This window comes from Lithobates pipiens, unplaced genomic scaffold, assembly GCF_037356315.1.
Source record: "Lithobates pipiens isolate NorthernLeopardFrog02 unplaced genomic scaffold, aLitPip1_a1.2 Scaffold_8, whole genome shotgun sequence".
NCBI classification, from domain to species: Eukaryota; Metazoa; Chordata; class Amphibia; order Anura; family Ranidae; genus Lithobates; species Lithobates pipiens.
In genome coordinates, this window is record NW_027507903.1 from 271457533 (window position 1) to 271472476 (window position 14944).

Sequence of the window (14944 nt, forward strand, 5' to 3'; positions counted from 1 at the left end):
AGATACACTGAGTCATGGATATCACCTCTAGCTTTTCCACACACTTTTCTCACCAGGTCAGCTGAAAACATACGCCAATGGTCGTCAGGTTTTCCAGCTCAGCTGACTAAGCAGGAGAACCAAAGTCCACATTCCAATTGCCTTTGGGTCCAGAAAACAAGTTTGCCTAAACACCAAACACTTACAGCGATGGTCAGCTCATAAACAGTGAAGAAAAAGAGCTCACATTGAAGGTGTTGCACCTAAACTGTGCTTTGTATTGGCAGATTTGGCTTACGGCTGCCAGAGGGGCAAGGCATGGCAAGAGCTTTGAGTTTGCCAGACTGTGAAAAAGTTAAAGGTAAGCACTGTTTCTGCCCGGTTTCGAACCGGGGACCTTTCGCGTGTGAGGCGAACGTGATAACCACTACACTACAGAAACCCATTCATGCTGTTTTTTTGAGCCTTGCAGACCGAAAGTCTACCCTAAAGTAAGATCGGTGAAAAGAGCTGCTGAAAGCGACATTGACAAAAAGCACTAGCGCGCTCAAATTGTTTCTGCCCGGTTTCGAACCGGGGACCTTTCGCGTGTTAGGCGTACGTGATAACCACTACACTACAGAAACCTATCACGACAGCATTTTTCGGGTTGGTTGCTCGGAGGTTGGGGTCACCGTATTAGCTATTATTTGCTTCTGGTTGGTTGATAACCTGAGTTCAGTTTACTGTCCTTGCAAATGATACTCTTTGGTAATGAAGCAAAGAAGGAAGAAAGCCCATCTCGGATGCCTAACTTGATACAAATAACATCCTCAAAACAGCCAGTACTGGCAAGATACACTGAGTCATGGATATCACCTCTAGCTTTTCCACACACTTTTCTCACCAGGTCAGCTGAAAACATACGCCAATGGTCGTCAGGTTTTCCAGCTCAGCTGACTAAGCAGGAGAACCAAAGTCCACATTCCAATTGCCTTTGGGTCCAGAAAACAAGTTTGCCTAAACACCAAACACTTACAGCGATGGTCAGCTCATAAACAGTGAAGAAAAAGAGCTCACATTGAAGGTGTTGCACCTAAACTGTGCTTTGTATTGGCAGATTTGGCTTACGGCTGCCAGAGGGGCAAGGCATGGCAAGAGCTTTGAGTTTGCCAGACTGTGAAAAAGTTAAAGGTAAGCACTGTTTCTGCCCGGTTTCGAACCGGGGACGTTTCGCGTGTGAGGTGAACGTGATAACCACGACACTACAGAAACCCGTTCATGCTGATTTTTTTGAGCCATGCAGACCGAAAGTCTACCCTAAAGTAAGATCGGTGAAAAGAGCTGCTGAAAGCGACATTGACAAAAAGCACTATCGCGCTCAAATTGTTTCTGCCCGGTTTTGAACCGGGGACCTTTCGCGCGTTAGGCGAACGTGATAACCACTACACTACAGAAACCTATCACGACAGCACTTTTCGGGTTGGTTGCTCGGAGGTTGGGGGTCACCGTATTAGCTATTATTTGCTTCTGGTTGGTTGATAACCTGAGTTCAGTTTACCGTCCTTGCAAATGATACTCTTTGGTAATGAAGCAAAGAAGGAAGAAAGCCCATCTCGGATGCCTAACTTGATACAAATAACATCCTCAAAACAGCCAGTACTGGCAAGATACACTGAGTCATGGATATCACCTCTAGCTTTTCCACACACTTTTCTCACCAGGTCAGCTGAAAACATACGCCAATGGTCGTCAGGTTTTCCAGCTCAGCTGACTAAGCAGGAGAACCAAAGTCCACATTCCAATTGCCTTTGGGTCCAGAAAACAAGTTTGCCTAAACACCAAACACTTACAGCGATGGTCAGCTCATAAACAGTGAAGAAAAAGAGCTCACATTGAAGGTGTTGCACCTAAACTGTGCTTTGTATTGGCAGATTTGGCTTACGGCTGCCAGAGGGGCAAGGCATGGCAAGAGCTTTGAGTTTGCCAGACTGTGAAAAAGTTAAAGGTAAGCACTGTTTCTGCCCGGTTTCGAACTGGGGACCTTTCGCGTGTGAGGCGAACGTGATAACCACTACACTACAGAAACCCATTCATGCCGTTTTTTTGAGCCTTGCAGACCGAAAGTCTACCCTAAAGTAAGATCGGTGAAAAGAGCTGCTGAAAGTGACATTGACAAAAAGCACTAGTGCGCTCAAATTGTTTCTGCCCGGTTTCGAACCGGGGACCTTTCGCGTGTTAGGCGAACGTGATAACCACTACACTACAGAAACCTATCACGACAGCACTTTTCGGGTTGGTTGCTCGGAGGTTGGGGTCACCGTATTAGCTATTATTTGCTTCTGGTTGGTTGATAACCTGAGTTCAGTTTACCGTCCTTGCAAATAATACTCTTTGGTAATGAAGCAAAGAAGGAAGAAAGCCCATCTCGGATGCCTAACTTGATACAAATAACATCCTCAAAACAGCCAGTACTGGCAAGATACACTGAGTCATGGATATCACCTCTAGCTTTTCCACACACTTTTCTCACCAGGTCAGCTGAAAACATACGCCAATGGTCGTCTGGTTTTCCAGCTCAGCTGACTAAGCAGGAGAACCAAAGTCCACATTCCAATTGCCTTTGGGTCCAGAAAACAAGTTTGCCTAAACACCAAACACTTACAGCGATGGTCAGCTCATAAACAGTGAAGAAAAAGAGCTCACATTGAAGGTGTTGCACCTAAACTGTGCTTTGTATTGGCAGATTTGGCTTACGGCTGCCAGAGGGGCAAGGCATGGCAAGAGCTTTGAGTTTGCCAGACTGTGAAAAAGTTAAAGGTAAGCACTGTTTCTGCCCGGTTTCGAACTGGGGACCTTTCGCGTGTGAGGCGAACGTGATAACCACTACACTACAGAAACCCATTCATGCTGTTTTTTTGAGCCTTGCAGACCGAAAGTCTACCCTAAAGTAAGATCGGTGAAAAGAGCTGCTGAAAGTGACATTGACAAAAAGCACTAGTGCGCTCAAATTGTTTCTGCCCGGTTTCGAACCGGGGACCTTTCGCGTGTTAGGCGAACGTGATAACCACTACACTACAGAAACCTATCACGACAGCACTTTTCGGGTTGGTTGCTCGGAGGTTGGGGTCACCGTATTAGCTATTATTTGCTTCTGGTTGGTTGATAACCTGAGTTCAGTTTACCGTCCTTGCAAATAATACTCTTTGGTAATGAAGCAAAGAAGGAAGAAAGCCCATCTCGGATGCCTAACTTGATACAAATAACATCCTCAAAACAGCCAGTACTGGCAAGATACACTGAGTCATGGATATCACCTCTAGCTTTTCCACACACTTTTCTCACCAGGTCAGCTGAAAACATACGCCAATGGTCGTCAGGTTTTCCAGCTCAGCTGACTAAGCAGGAGAACCAAAGTCCACATTCCAATTGCCTTTGGGTCCAGAAAACAAGTTTGCCTAAACACCAAACACTTACAGCGATGGTCAGCTCATAAACAGTGAAGAAAAAGAGCTCACATTGAAGGTGTTGCACCTAAACTGTGCTTTGTATTGGCAGATTTGGCTTACGGCTGCCAGAGGGGCAAGGCATGGCAAGAGCTTTGAGTTTGCCAGACTGTGAAAAATTTAAAGGTAAGCACTGTTTCTGCCCGGTTGCGAACCGGGGACTTTTCGCGTGTGAGGCGAACGTGATAACCACTACACTACAGAAACCCATTCATGCTGTTTTTTTGAGCCTTGCAAACCGAAAGTCTACCCTAAAGTAAGATCGGTGAAAAGAGCTGCTGAAAGCGACATTGACTAAAAGCGCTAGCGCGCTCAAATTGTTTCTGCCCAGTTTCAAACCGGGGACCTTTCGCGTGTTAGGCGAACGTGATAACCACTACACTACAGAAACCTATCACGACAGCACTTTTCGGGTTGGTTGCTCGGAGGTTGGGGTCACCGTATTAGCTATTATTTGCTTCTGGTTGGTTGATAACCTGAGTTCAGTTTACCGTCCTTGCAAATGATACTCTTTGGTAATGAAGCAAAGAAGGAAGAAAGCCCATCTCGGATGCCTAACTTGATACAAATAACATCCTCAAAACAGCCAGTACTGGCAAGATACACTGAGTCATGGATATCACCTCTAGCTTTTCCACACACTTTTCTCACCAGGTCAGCTGAAAACATACGCCAATGGTTGTCAGGTTTTCCAGCTCAGCTGACTAAGCAGGAGAACCAAAGTCCACATTCCAATTGCCTTTGGGTCCAGAAAACAAGTTTGCCTAAACACCAAACACTTACAGCGATGGTCAGCTCATAAACAGTGAAGAAAAAGAGCTCACATTGAAGGTGTTGCACCTAAACTGTGCTTTGTATTGGCAGATTTGGCTTACGGCTGCCAGAGGGGCAAGGCATGGCAAGAGCTTTGAGTTTGCCAGACTGTGAAAAAGTTAAAGGTAAGCACTGTTTCTGCCCGGTTTCGAACCGGGGACCTTTCACGTGTGAGGCGAACGTGATAACCACGACACTACAGAAACCCGCTCATGCTGATTTTTTTGAGCCATGCAGACCGAAAGTCTACCCTAAAGTAAGATCGGTGAAAAGAGCTGCTGAAAGCGACATTGACAAAAAGCACTAGCGCGCTCAAATTGTTTCTGCCCGGTTTTGAACCGGGGACCTTTCGCGTGTTAGGCGAACGTGATAACCACTACACTACAGAAACCTATCACGACAGCACTTTTCGGGTTGGTTGCTCGGAGGTTGGGGGTCACCGTATTAGCTATTATTTGCTTCTGGTTGGTTGATAACCTGAGTTCAGTTTACCGTCCTTGCAAATGATACTCTTTGGTAATGAAGCAAAGAAGGAAGAAAGCCCATCTCGGATGCCTAACTTGATACAAATAACATCCTCAAAACAGCCAGTACTGGCAAGATACACTGAGTCATGGATATCACCTCTAGCTTTTCCACACACTTTTCTCACCAGGTCAGCTGAAAACATACGCCAATGGTCGTCAGGTTTTCCAGCTCAGCTGACTAAGCAGGAGAACCAAAGTCCACATTCCAATTGCCTTTGGGTCCAGAAAACAAGTTTGCCTAAACACCAAACACTTACAGCGATGGTCAGCTCATAAACAGTGAAGAAAAAGAGCTCACATTGAAGGTGTTGCACCTAAACTGTGCTTTGTATTGGCAGATTTGGCTTACGGCTGCCAGAGGGGCAAGGCATGGCAAGAGCTTTGAGTTTTCCAGACTGTGAAAAAGTTAAAGGTAAGCACTGTTTCTGCCCGGTTTCGAACCGGGGACCTTTCGCGTGTAAGGCAAACGTGATAACCACTACACTACAGAAACCCATTCATGCTGTTTTTTTGAGCCTTGCAAACCGAAAGTCTACCCTAAAGTAAGATCGGTGAAAAGAGCTGCTGAAAGCGACATTGACAAAAAGCACTAGCGCTCTCAAATTGTTTCTGCCCGGTTTTGAACCGGGGACCTTTCGCGTGTTAGGCGAACGTGATAACCACTACACTACAGAAACCTATCACGACAGCATTTTTCGGGTTGGTTGCTCGGAGGTTGGGGTCACCGTATTAGCTATTATTTGCTTCTGGTTGGTTGATAACCTGAGTTCAGTTTACTGTCCTTGCAAATGATACTCTTTGGTAATGAAGCAAAGAAGGAAGAAAGCCCATCTCGGATGCCTAACTTGATACAAATAACATCCTCAAAACAGCCAGTACTGGCAAGATACACTGAGTCATGGATATCACCTCTAGCTTTTCCACACACTTTTCTCACCAGGTCAGCTAAAAACATACGCCAATGGTCGTCAGGTTTTCCAGCTCAGCTGACTAAGCAGGAGAACCAAAGTCCACATTCCAATTGCCTTTGGGTCCAGAAAACAAGTTTGCCTAAACACCAAACACTTACAGCGATGGTCAGCTCATAAACAGTGAAGAAAAAGAGCTCACATTGAAGGTGTTGCACCTAAACTGTGCTTTGTATTGGCAGATTTGGCTTACGGCTGCCAGAGGGGCAAGGCATGGCAAGAGCTTTGAGTTTGCCAGACTGTGAAAAAGTTAAAGGTAAGCACTGTTTCTGCCCGGTTTCGAACTGGGGACCTTTCGCGTGTGAGGCGAACGTGATAACCACTACACTACAGAAACCCATTCATGCTGTTTTTTTGAGCCTTGCAGACCGAAAGTCTACCCTAAAGTAAGATCGGTGAAAAGAGCTGCTGAAAGTGACATTGACAAAAAGCACTAGTGCGCTCAAATTGTTTCTGCCCGGTTTCAAACCGGGGACCTTTCGCGTGTTAGGCGAACGTGATAACCACTACACTACAGAAACCTATCACGACAGCACTTTTCGGGTTGGTTGCTCGGAGGTTGGGGTCACCGTATTAGCTATTATTTGCTTCTGGTTGGTTGATAACCTGAGTTCAGTTTACCGTCCTTGCAAATAATACTCTTTGGTAATGAAGCAAAGAAGGAAGAAAGCCCATCTCGGATGCCTAACTTGATACAAATAACATCCTCAAAACAGCCAGTACTGGCAAGATACACTGAGTCATGGATATCACCTCTAGCTTTTCCACACACTTTTCTCACCAGGTCAGCTGAAAACATACGCCAATGGTTGTCAGGTTTTCCAGCTCAGCTGACTAAGCAGGAGAACCAAAGTCCACATTCCAATTGCCTTTGGGTCCAGAAAACAAGTTTGCCTAAACACCAAACAATTACAGCGATGGTCAGCTCATAAACAGTGAAGAAAAAGAGCTCACATTGAAGGTGTTGCACCTAAACTGTGCTTTGTATTGGCAGATTTGGCTTACGGCTGCCAGAGGGGCAAGGCATGGCAAGAGCTTTGAGTTTGCCAGACTGTGAAAAAGTTAAAGGTAAGCACTGTTTCTGCCCGGTTTCGAACCGGGGACCTTTCACGTGTGAGGCGAACGTGATAACCACGACACTACAGAAACCCGTTCATGCTGATTTTTTTGAGCCATGCAGACCGAAAGTCTACCCTAAAGTAAGATCGGTGAAAAGAGCTGCTGAAAGCGACATTGACAAAAAGCACTAGCGCGCTCAAATTGTTTCTGCCCGGTTTTGAACCGGGGACCTTTCGCGTGTTAGGCGAACGTGATAACCACTACACTACAGAAACCTATCACGACAGCACTTTTCGGGTTGGTTGCTCGGAGGTTGGGGGTCACCGTATTAGCTATTATTTGCTTCTGGTTGGTTGATAACCTGAGTTCAGTTTACCGTCCTTGCAAATGATACTCTTTGGTAATGAAGCAAAGAAGGAAGAAAGCCCATCTCGGATGCCTAACTTGATACAAATAACATCCTCAAAACAGCCAGTACTGGCAAGATACACTGAGTCATGGATATCACCTCTAGCTTTTCCACACACTTTTCTCACCAGGTCAGCTGAAAACATACGCCAATGGTCGTCAGGTTTTCCAGCTCAGCTGACTAAGCAGGAGAACCAAAGTCCACATTCCAATTGCCTTTGGGTCCAGAAAACAAGTTTGCCTAAACACCAAACACTTACAGCGATGGTCAGCTCATAAACAGTGAAGAAAAAGAGCTCACATTGAAGGTGTTGCACCTAAACTGTGCTTTGTATTGGCAGATTTGGCTTACGGCTGCCAGAGGGGCAAGGCATGGCAAGAGCTTTGAGTTTGCCAGACTGTGAAAAAGTTAAAGGTAAGCACTGTTTCTGCCCGGTTTCGAACCGGGGACCTTTCGCGTGTAAGGCAAACGTGATAACCACTACACTACAGAAACCCATTCATGCAGTTTTTTTGAGCCTTGCAAACCGAAAGTCTACCCTAAAGTAAGATCGGTGAAAAGAGCTGCTGAAAGCGACATTGACAAAAAGCACTAGCGCTCTCAAATTGTTTCTGCCCGGTTTTGAACCGGGGACCTTTCGCGTGTTAGGCGAACGTGATAACCACTACACTACAGAAACCTATCACGACAGCATTTTTCGGGTTGGTTGCTCGGAGGTTGGGGTCACCGTATTAGCTATTATTTGCTTCTGGTTGGTTGATAACCTGAGTTCAGTTTACTGTCCTTGCAAATGATACTCTTTGGTAATGAAGCAAAGAAGGAAGAAAGCCCATCTCGGATGCCTAACTTGATACAAATAACATCCTCAAAACAGCCAGTACTGGCAAGATACACTGAGTCATGGATATCACCTCTAGCTTTTCCACACACTTTTCTCACCAGGTCAGCTGAAAACATACGCCAATGGTCGTCAGGTTTTCCAGCTCAGCTGACTAAGCAGGAGAACCAAAGTCCACATTCCAATTGCCTTTGGGTCCAGAAAACAAGTTTGCCTAAACACCAAACACTTACAGCGATGGTCAGCTCATAAACAGTGAAGAAAAAGAGCTCACATTGAAGGTGTTGCACCTAAACTGTGCTTTGTATTGGCAGATTTGGCTTACGGCTGCCAGAGGGGCAAGGCATGGCAAGAGCTTTGAGTTTGCCAGACTGTGAAAAAGTTAAAGGTAAGCACTGTTTCTGCCCGGTTTCGAACTGGGGACCTTTCGCGTGTGAGGCGAACGTGATAACCACTACACTACAGAAACCCATTCATGCTGTTTTTTTGAGCCTTGCAGACCGAAAGTCTACCCTAAAGTAAGATCGGTGAAAAGAGCTGCTGAAAGTGACATTGACAAAAAGCACTAGTGCGCTCAAATTGTTTCTGCCCGGTTTCGAACCGGGGACCTTTCGCGTGTTAGGCGAACGTGATAACCAATACACTACAGAAACCTATCACGACAGCACTTTTCGGGTTGGTTGCTCGGAGGTTGGGGTCACCGTATTAGCTATTATTTGCTTCTGGTTGGTTGATAACCTGAGTTCAGTTTACCGTCCTTGCAAATAATACTCTTTGGTAATGAAGCAAAGAAGGATGAAAGCCCATCTCGGATGCCTAACTTGATACAAATAACATCCTCAAAACAGCCAGTACTGGCAAGATACACTGAGTCATGGATATCACCTCTAGCTTTTCCACACACTTTTCTCACCAGGTCAGCTGAAAACATACGCCAATGGTCGTCAGGTTTTCCAGCTCAGCTGACTAAGCAGGAGAACCAAAGTCCACATTCCAATTGCCTTTGGGTCCAGAAAACAAGTTTGCCTAAACACCAAACACTTACAGCGATGGTCAGCTCATAAACAGTGAAGAAAAAGAGCTCACATTGAAGGTGTTGCACCTAAACTGTGCTTTGTATTGGCAGATTTGGCTTACGGCTGCCAGAGGGGCAAGGCATGGCAAGAGCTTTGAGTTTGCCAGACTGTGAAAAAGTTAAAGGTAAGCACTGTTTCTGCCTGGTTTCGAACCGGGGACTTTTCGCGTGTGAGGCGAACGTGATAACCACTACACTACAGAAACCCATTCATGCTGTTTTTTTGAGCCTTGCAAACCGAAAGTCTACCCTAAAGTAAGATCGGTGAAAAGAGCTGCTGAAAGCGACATTGACAAAAAGCACTAGCGCTCTCAAATTGTTTCTGCCCGGTTTCGAACCGGGGACCTTTCGCGTGTTAGGCGAACGTGATAACCACTACACTACAGAAACCTATCACGACAGTATTTTTCGGGTTGGTTGCTCGGAGGTTGGGGTCACCGTATTAGCTATTATTTGCTTCTGGTTGGTTGATAACCTGAGTTCAGTTTACTGTCCTTGCAAATGATACTCTTTGGTAATGAAGCAAAGAAGGAAGAAAGCCCATCTCGGATGCCTAACTTGATACAAATAACATCCTCAAAACAGCCAGTACTGGCAAGATACACTGAGTCATGGATATCACCTCTAGCTTTTCCACACACTTTTCTCACCAGGTCAGCTGAAAACATACGCCAATGGTTGTCAGGTTTTCCAGCTCAGCTGACTAAGCAGGAGAACCAAAGTCCACATTCCAATTGCCTTTGGGTCCAGAAAACAAGTTTGCCTAAACACCAAACACTTACAGCGATGGTCAGCTCATAAACAGTGAAGAAAAAGAGCTCACATTGAAGGTGTTGCACCTAAACTGTGCTTTGATTTGGCTTACGGCTGCCAGAGGGGCAAGGCATGGCAAGAGCTTTGAGTTTGCCAGACTGTGAAAAAGTTAAAGGTAAGCACTGTTTCGAACCGGGGACCTTTCGCGTGTGAGGCGAACGTGATAACCACTACACTACAGAAACCCATTCATGCTGATTTTTTGAGCCATGCAGACCGAAAGTCTACCCTAAAGTAAGATCGGTGAAAAGAGCTGCTGAAAGCGACATTGACAAAAAGCACTAGCGCGCTCAAATTGTTTCTGCCCGGTTTTGAACCGGGGACCTTTCGCGTGTTAGGCGAACGTGATAACCACTACACTACAGGAACCTATAACGACAGCATTTTTCGGGTTGGTTGCTCGGAGGTTGGGGTCACCGTATTAGCTATTATTTGCTTCTGGTTGGTTGATAACCTGAGTTCAGTTTACCGTCCTTGCAAATGATACTCTTTGGTAATGAAGCAAAGAAGGAAGAAAGCCCATCTCGGATGCCTAACTTGATACAAATAACATCCTCAAAACAGCCAGTACTGGCAAGATACACTGAGTCATGGATATCACCTCTAGCTTTTCCACACACTTTTCTCACCAGGTCAGCTGAAAACATACACCAATGGTCGTCAGGTTTTCCAGCTCAGCTGACTAAGCAGGAGAACCAAAGTCCACATTCCAATTGCCTTTGGGTCCAGAAAACAAGTTTGCCTAAACACCAAACACTTACAGCGATGGTCAGCTCATAAACAGTGAAGAAAAAGAGCTCACATTGAAGGTGTTGCACCTAAACTGTGCTTTGTATTGGCAGATTTGGCTTACGGCTGCCAGAGGGGCAAGGTATGGCAAGAGCTTTGAGTTTGCCAGACTGTGAAAAAGTTAAAGGTAAGCACTGTTTCTGCCCGGTTTCGAACCGGGGACCTTTCGCGTGTGAGGCGAACGTGATAACCACTACACTACAGAAACCCATTCATGATGTTTTTTGAGCCTTGCAAACCGAAAGTCTACCCTAAAGTAAGATCGGTGAAAAGAGCTGCTGAAAGCGACATTGACAAAAAGCACTAGCGCGCTCAAATTGTTTCTGCCCGGTTTCGAACCGGGGACCTTTCGCATGTTAGGCGAACGTGATAACCACTACACTACAGAAACCTATCACAACAGCACTTTTCGGGTTGGTTGCTCGGAGGTTGGGGTCACCGTATTAGCTATTATTTGCTTCTGGTTGGTTGATAACCTGAGTTCAGTTTACCGTCCTTGCAAATGATACTCTTTGGTAATGAAGCAAAGAAGGAAGAAAGCCCATCTCGGATGCCTAACTTGATACAAATAACATCCTCAAAACAGCCAGTACTGGCAAGATACACTGAGTCATGGATATCACCTCTAGCTTTTCCACACACTTTTCTCACCAGGTCAGCTGAAAACATACGCCAATGGTCGTCAGGTTTTCCAGCTCAGCTGACTAAGCAGGAGAACCAAAGTCCACATTCCAATTGCCTTTGGGTCCAGAAAACAAGTTTGCCTAAACACCAAACACTTACAGCGATGGTCAGCTCATAAACAGTGAAGAAAAAGAGCTCACATTGAAGGTGTTGCACCTAAACTGTGCTTTGTATTGGCAGATTTGGCTTACGGCTGCCAGAGGGGCAAGGCATGGCAAGAGCTTTGAGTTTGCCAGACTGTGAAAAAGTTAAAGGTAAGCACTGTTTCTGCCTGGTTTCGAACCGGGGACTTATCGCGTGTGAGGCGAACGTGATAACCACTACACTACAGAAACCCATTCATGCTGTTTTTTTGAGCCTTGCAAACCGAAAGTCTACCCTAAAGTAAGATCGGTGAAAAGAGCTGCTGAAAGCGACATTGACAAAAAGCACTAGCGCTCTCAAATTGTTTCTGCCCGGTTTCGAACCGGGGACCTTTCGCGTGTTAGGCGAACGTGATAACCACTACACTACAGAAACCTATCACGACAGTATTTTTCGGGTTGGTTGCTCGGAGGTTGGGGTCACCGTATTAGCTATTATTTGCTTCTGGTTGGTTGATAACCTGAGTTCAGTTTACTGTCCTTGCAAATGATACTCTTTGGTAATGAAGCAAAGAAGGAAGAAAGCCCATCTCGGATGCCTAACTTGATACAAATAACATCCTCAAAACAGCCAGTACTGGCAAGATACACTGAGTCATGGATATCACCTCTAGCTTTTCCACACACTTTTCTCACCAGGTCAGCTGAAAACATACGCCAATGGTTGTCAGGTTTTCCAGCTCAGCTGACTAAGCAGGAGAACCAAAGTCCACATTCCAATTGCCTTTGGGTCCAGAAAACAAGTTTGCCTAAACACCAAACACTTACAGCGATGGTCAGCTCATAAACAGTGAAGAAAAAGAGCTCACATTGAAGGTGTTGCACCTAAACTGTGCTTTGATTTGGCTTACGGCTGCCAGAGGGGCAAGGCATGGCAAGAGCTTTGAGTTTGCCAGACTGTGAAAAAGTTAAAGGTAAGCACTGTTTCGAACCGGGGACCTTTCGCGTGTGAGGCGAACGTGATAACCACTACACTACAGAAACCCATTCATGCTGATTTTTTGAGCCATGCAGACCGAAAGTCTACCCTAAAGTAAGATCGGTGAAAAGAGCTGCTGAAAGCGACATTGACAAAAAGCACTAGCGCGCTCAAATTGTTTCTGCCCGGTTTTGAACCGGGGACCTTTCGCGTGTTAGGCGAACGTGATAACCACTACACTACAGGAACCTATAACGACAGCATTTTTCGGGTTGGTTGCTCGGAGGTTGGGGTCACCGTATTAGCTATTATTTGCTTCTGGTTGGTTGATAACCTGAGTTCAGTTTACCGTCCTTGCAAATGATACTCTTTGGTAATGAAGCAAAGAAGGAAGAAAGCCCATCTCGGATGCCTAACTTGATACAAATAACATCCTCAAAACAGCCAGTACTGGCAAGATACACTGAGTCATGGATATCACCTCTAGCTTTTCCACACACTTTTCTCACCAGGTCAGCTGAAAACATACACCAATGGTCGTCAGGTTTTCCAGCTCAGCTGACTAAGCAGGAGAACCAAAGTCCACATTCCAATTGCCTTTGGGTCCAGAAAACAAGTTTGCCTAAACACCAAACACTTACAGCGATGGTCAGCTCATAAACAGTGAAGAAAAAGAGCTCACATTGAAGGTGTTGCACCTAAACTGTGCTTTGTATTGGCAGATTTGGCTTACGGCTGCCAGAGGGGCAAGGTATGGCAAGAGCTTTGAGTTTGCCAGACTGTGAAAAAGTTAAAGGTAAGCACTGTTTCTGCCCGGTTTCGAACCGGGGACCTTTCGCGTGTGAGGCGAACGTGATAACCACTACACTACAGAAACCCATTCATGATGTTTTTTGAGCCTTGCAAACCGAAAGTCTACCCTAAAGTAAGATCGGTGAAAAGAGCTGCTGAAAGCGACATTGACAAAAAGCACTAGCGCGCTCAAATTGTTTCTGCCCGGTTTCGAACCGGGGACCTTTCGCATGTTAGGCGAACGTGATAACCACTACACTACAGAAACCTATCACAACAGCACTTTTCGGGTTGGTTGCTCGGAGGTTGGGGTCACCGTATTAGCTATTATTTGCTTCTGGTTGGTTGATAACCTGAGTTCAGTTTACCGTCCTTGCAAATGATACTCTTTGGTAATGAAGCAAAGAAGGAAGAAAGCCCATCTCGGATGCCTAACTTGATACAAATAACATCCTCAAAACAGCCAGTACTGGCAAGATACACTGAGTCATGGATATCACCTCTAGCTTTTCCACACACTTTTCTCACCAGGTCAGCTGAAAACATACGCCAATGGTCGTCAGGTTTTCCAGCTCAGCTGACTAAGCAGGAGAACCAAAGTCCACATTCCAATTGCCTTTGGGTCCAGAAAACAAGTTTGCCTAAACACCAAACACTTACAGCGATGGTCAGCTCATAAACAGTGAAGAAAAAGAGCTCACATTGAAGGTGTTGCACCTAAACTGTGCTTTGATTTGGCTTACGGCTGCCAGAGGGGCAAGGCATGGCAAGAGCTTTGAGTTTGCCAGACTGTGAAAAAGTTAAAGGTAAGCACTGTTTCTGCCTGGTTTCGAACCGGGGACCTTTCGCGTGTGAGGCGAACGTGATAACCACTACACTACAGAAACCCATTCATGCTGTTTTTTGAGCCTTGCAAACCGAAAGTCTACCCTAAAGTAAGATCGGTGAAAAGAGCTGCTGAAAGAGACATTGACAAAAAGCACTAGCGCGCTCAAAATGTTTCTGCCCGGTTTCGAACCGGGGACCTTTCGCATGTTAGGCGAACGTGATAACCACTACACTACAGAAACCTATCACGACAGCACTTTTCGGGTTGGTTGCTCGGAGGTTGGGGTCACCGTATTAGCTATTATTTGATTCTGGTTGGTTGATAACCTGAGTTCAGTTTACCGTCCTTGCAAATGATACTCTTTGGTAATGAAGCAAAGAAGGAAGAAAGCCCATCTCGGATGCCTAACTTGATACAAATAACATCCTCAAAACAGCCAGTACTGGCAAGATACACTGAGTCATGGATATCACCTCTAGCTTTTCCACACACTTTTCTCACCAGGTCAGCTGAAAACATACGCCAATGGTCGTCAGGTTTTCCAGCTCAGCTGACTAAGCAGGAGAAGCAAAGTCCACATTCCAATTGCCTTTGGGTCCAGAAAACAAGTTTGCCTAAACACCAAACACTTACAGCGATGGTCAGCTCATAAACAGTGAAGAAAAAGAGCTCACATTGAAGGTGTTGCACCTAAACTGTGCTTTGTATTGGCAGATTTGGCTTACGGCTGCCAGAGGGGCAAGGCATGGCAAGAGCTTTGAGTTTGCCAGACTGTGAAAAAGTTAAAGGTAAGCACTGTTTCTGCCTGGTTTCGAACCGGGG

General features: G+C 45.7%; 9 non-coding genes across 9 annotated transcripts; all 9 read right to left on the minus strand.

Annotated features, from left to right (window-relative positions):
* Nucleotides 1-348: 348 nt before the first annotated feature.
* Nucleotides 349-421, minus strand: TRNAV-CAC (transfer RNA valine (anticodon CAC)). Its single transcript has one exon. It is a non-coding gene; the product is annotated as a tRNA-Val (tRNA).
* A 1737-nt stretch (nucleotides 422-2158) lies between these two features.
* TRNAV-AAC (transfer RNA valine (anticodon AAC)) lies at nucleotides 2159-2231 on the minus strand. Its single transcript has one exon. It is a non-coding gene; the product is annotated as a tRNA-Val (tRNA).
* Nucleotides 2232-2970: 739 nt separating this feature from the next.
* On the minus strand, nucleotides 2971-3043 carry TRNAV-AAC (transfer RNA valine (anticodon AAC)). The gene has a single exon. It is a non-coding gene; the product is annotated as a tRNA-Val (tRNA).
* Nucleotides 3044-5224: 2181 nt separating this feature from the next.
* On the minus strand, nucleotides 5225-5297 carry TRNAV-UAC (transfer RNA valine (anticodon UAC)). Its single transcript has one exon. It is a non-coding gene; the product is annotated as a tRNA-Val (tRNA).
* A 2365-nt stretch (nucleotides 5298-7662) lies between these two features.
* Nucleotides 7663-7735, minus strand: TRNAV-UAC (transfer RNA valine (anticodon UAC)). Its single transcript has one exon. It is a non-coding gene; the product is annotated as a tRNA-Val (tRNA).
* Nucleotides 7736-9470: 1735 nt separating this feature from the next.
* TRNAV-AAC (transfer RNA valine (anticodon AAC)) lies at nucleotides 9471-9543 on the minus strand. The gene has a single exon. It is a non-coding gene; the product is annotated as a tRNA-Val (tRNA).
* Nucleotides 9544-10890: 1347 nt separating this feature from the next.
* On the minus strand, nucleotides 10891-10963 carry TRNAV-CAC (transfer RNA valine (anticodon CAC)). The gene has a single exon. It is a non-coding gene; the product is annotated as a tRNA-Val (tRNA).
* Nucleotides 10964-11885: 922 nt separating this feature from the next.
* On the minus strand, nucleotides 11886-11958 carry TRNAV-AAC (transfer RNA valine (anticodon AAC)). Its single transcript has one exon. It is a non-coding gene; the product is annotated as a tRNA-Val (tRNA).
* A 1347-nt stretch (nucleotides 11959-13305) lies between these two features.
* Nucleotides 13306-13378, minus strand: TRNAV-CAC (transfer RNA valine (anticodon CAC)). Its single transcript has one exon. It is a non-coding gene; the product is annotated as a tRNA-Val (tRNA).
* Between the last annotated feature and the right edge of the window lie 1566 nt (nucleotides 13379-14944).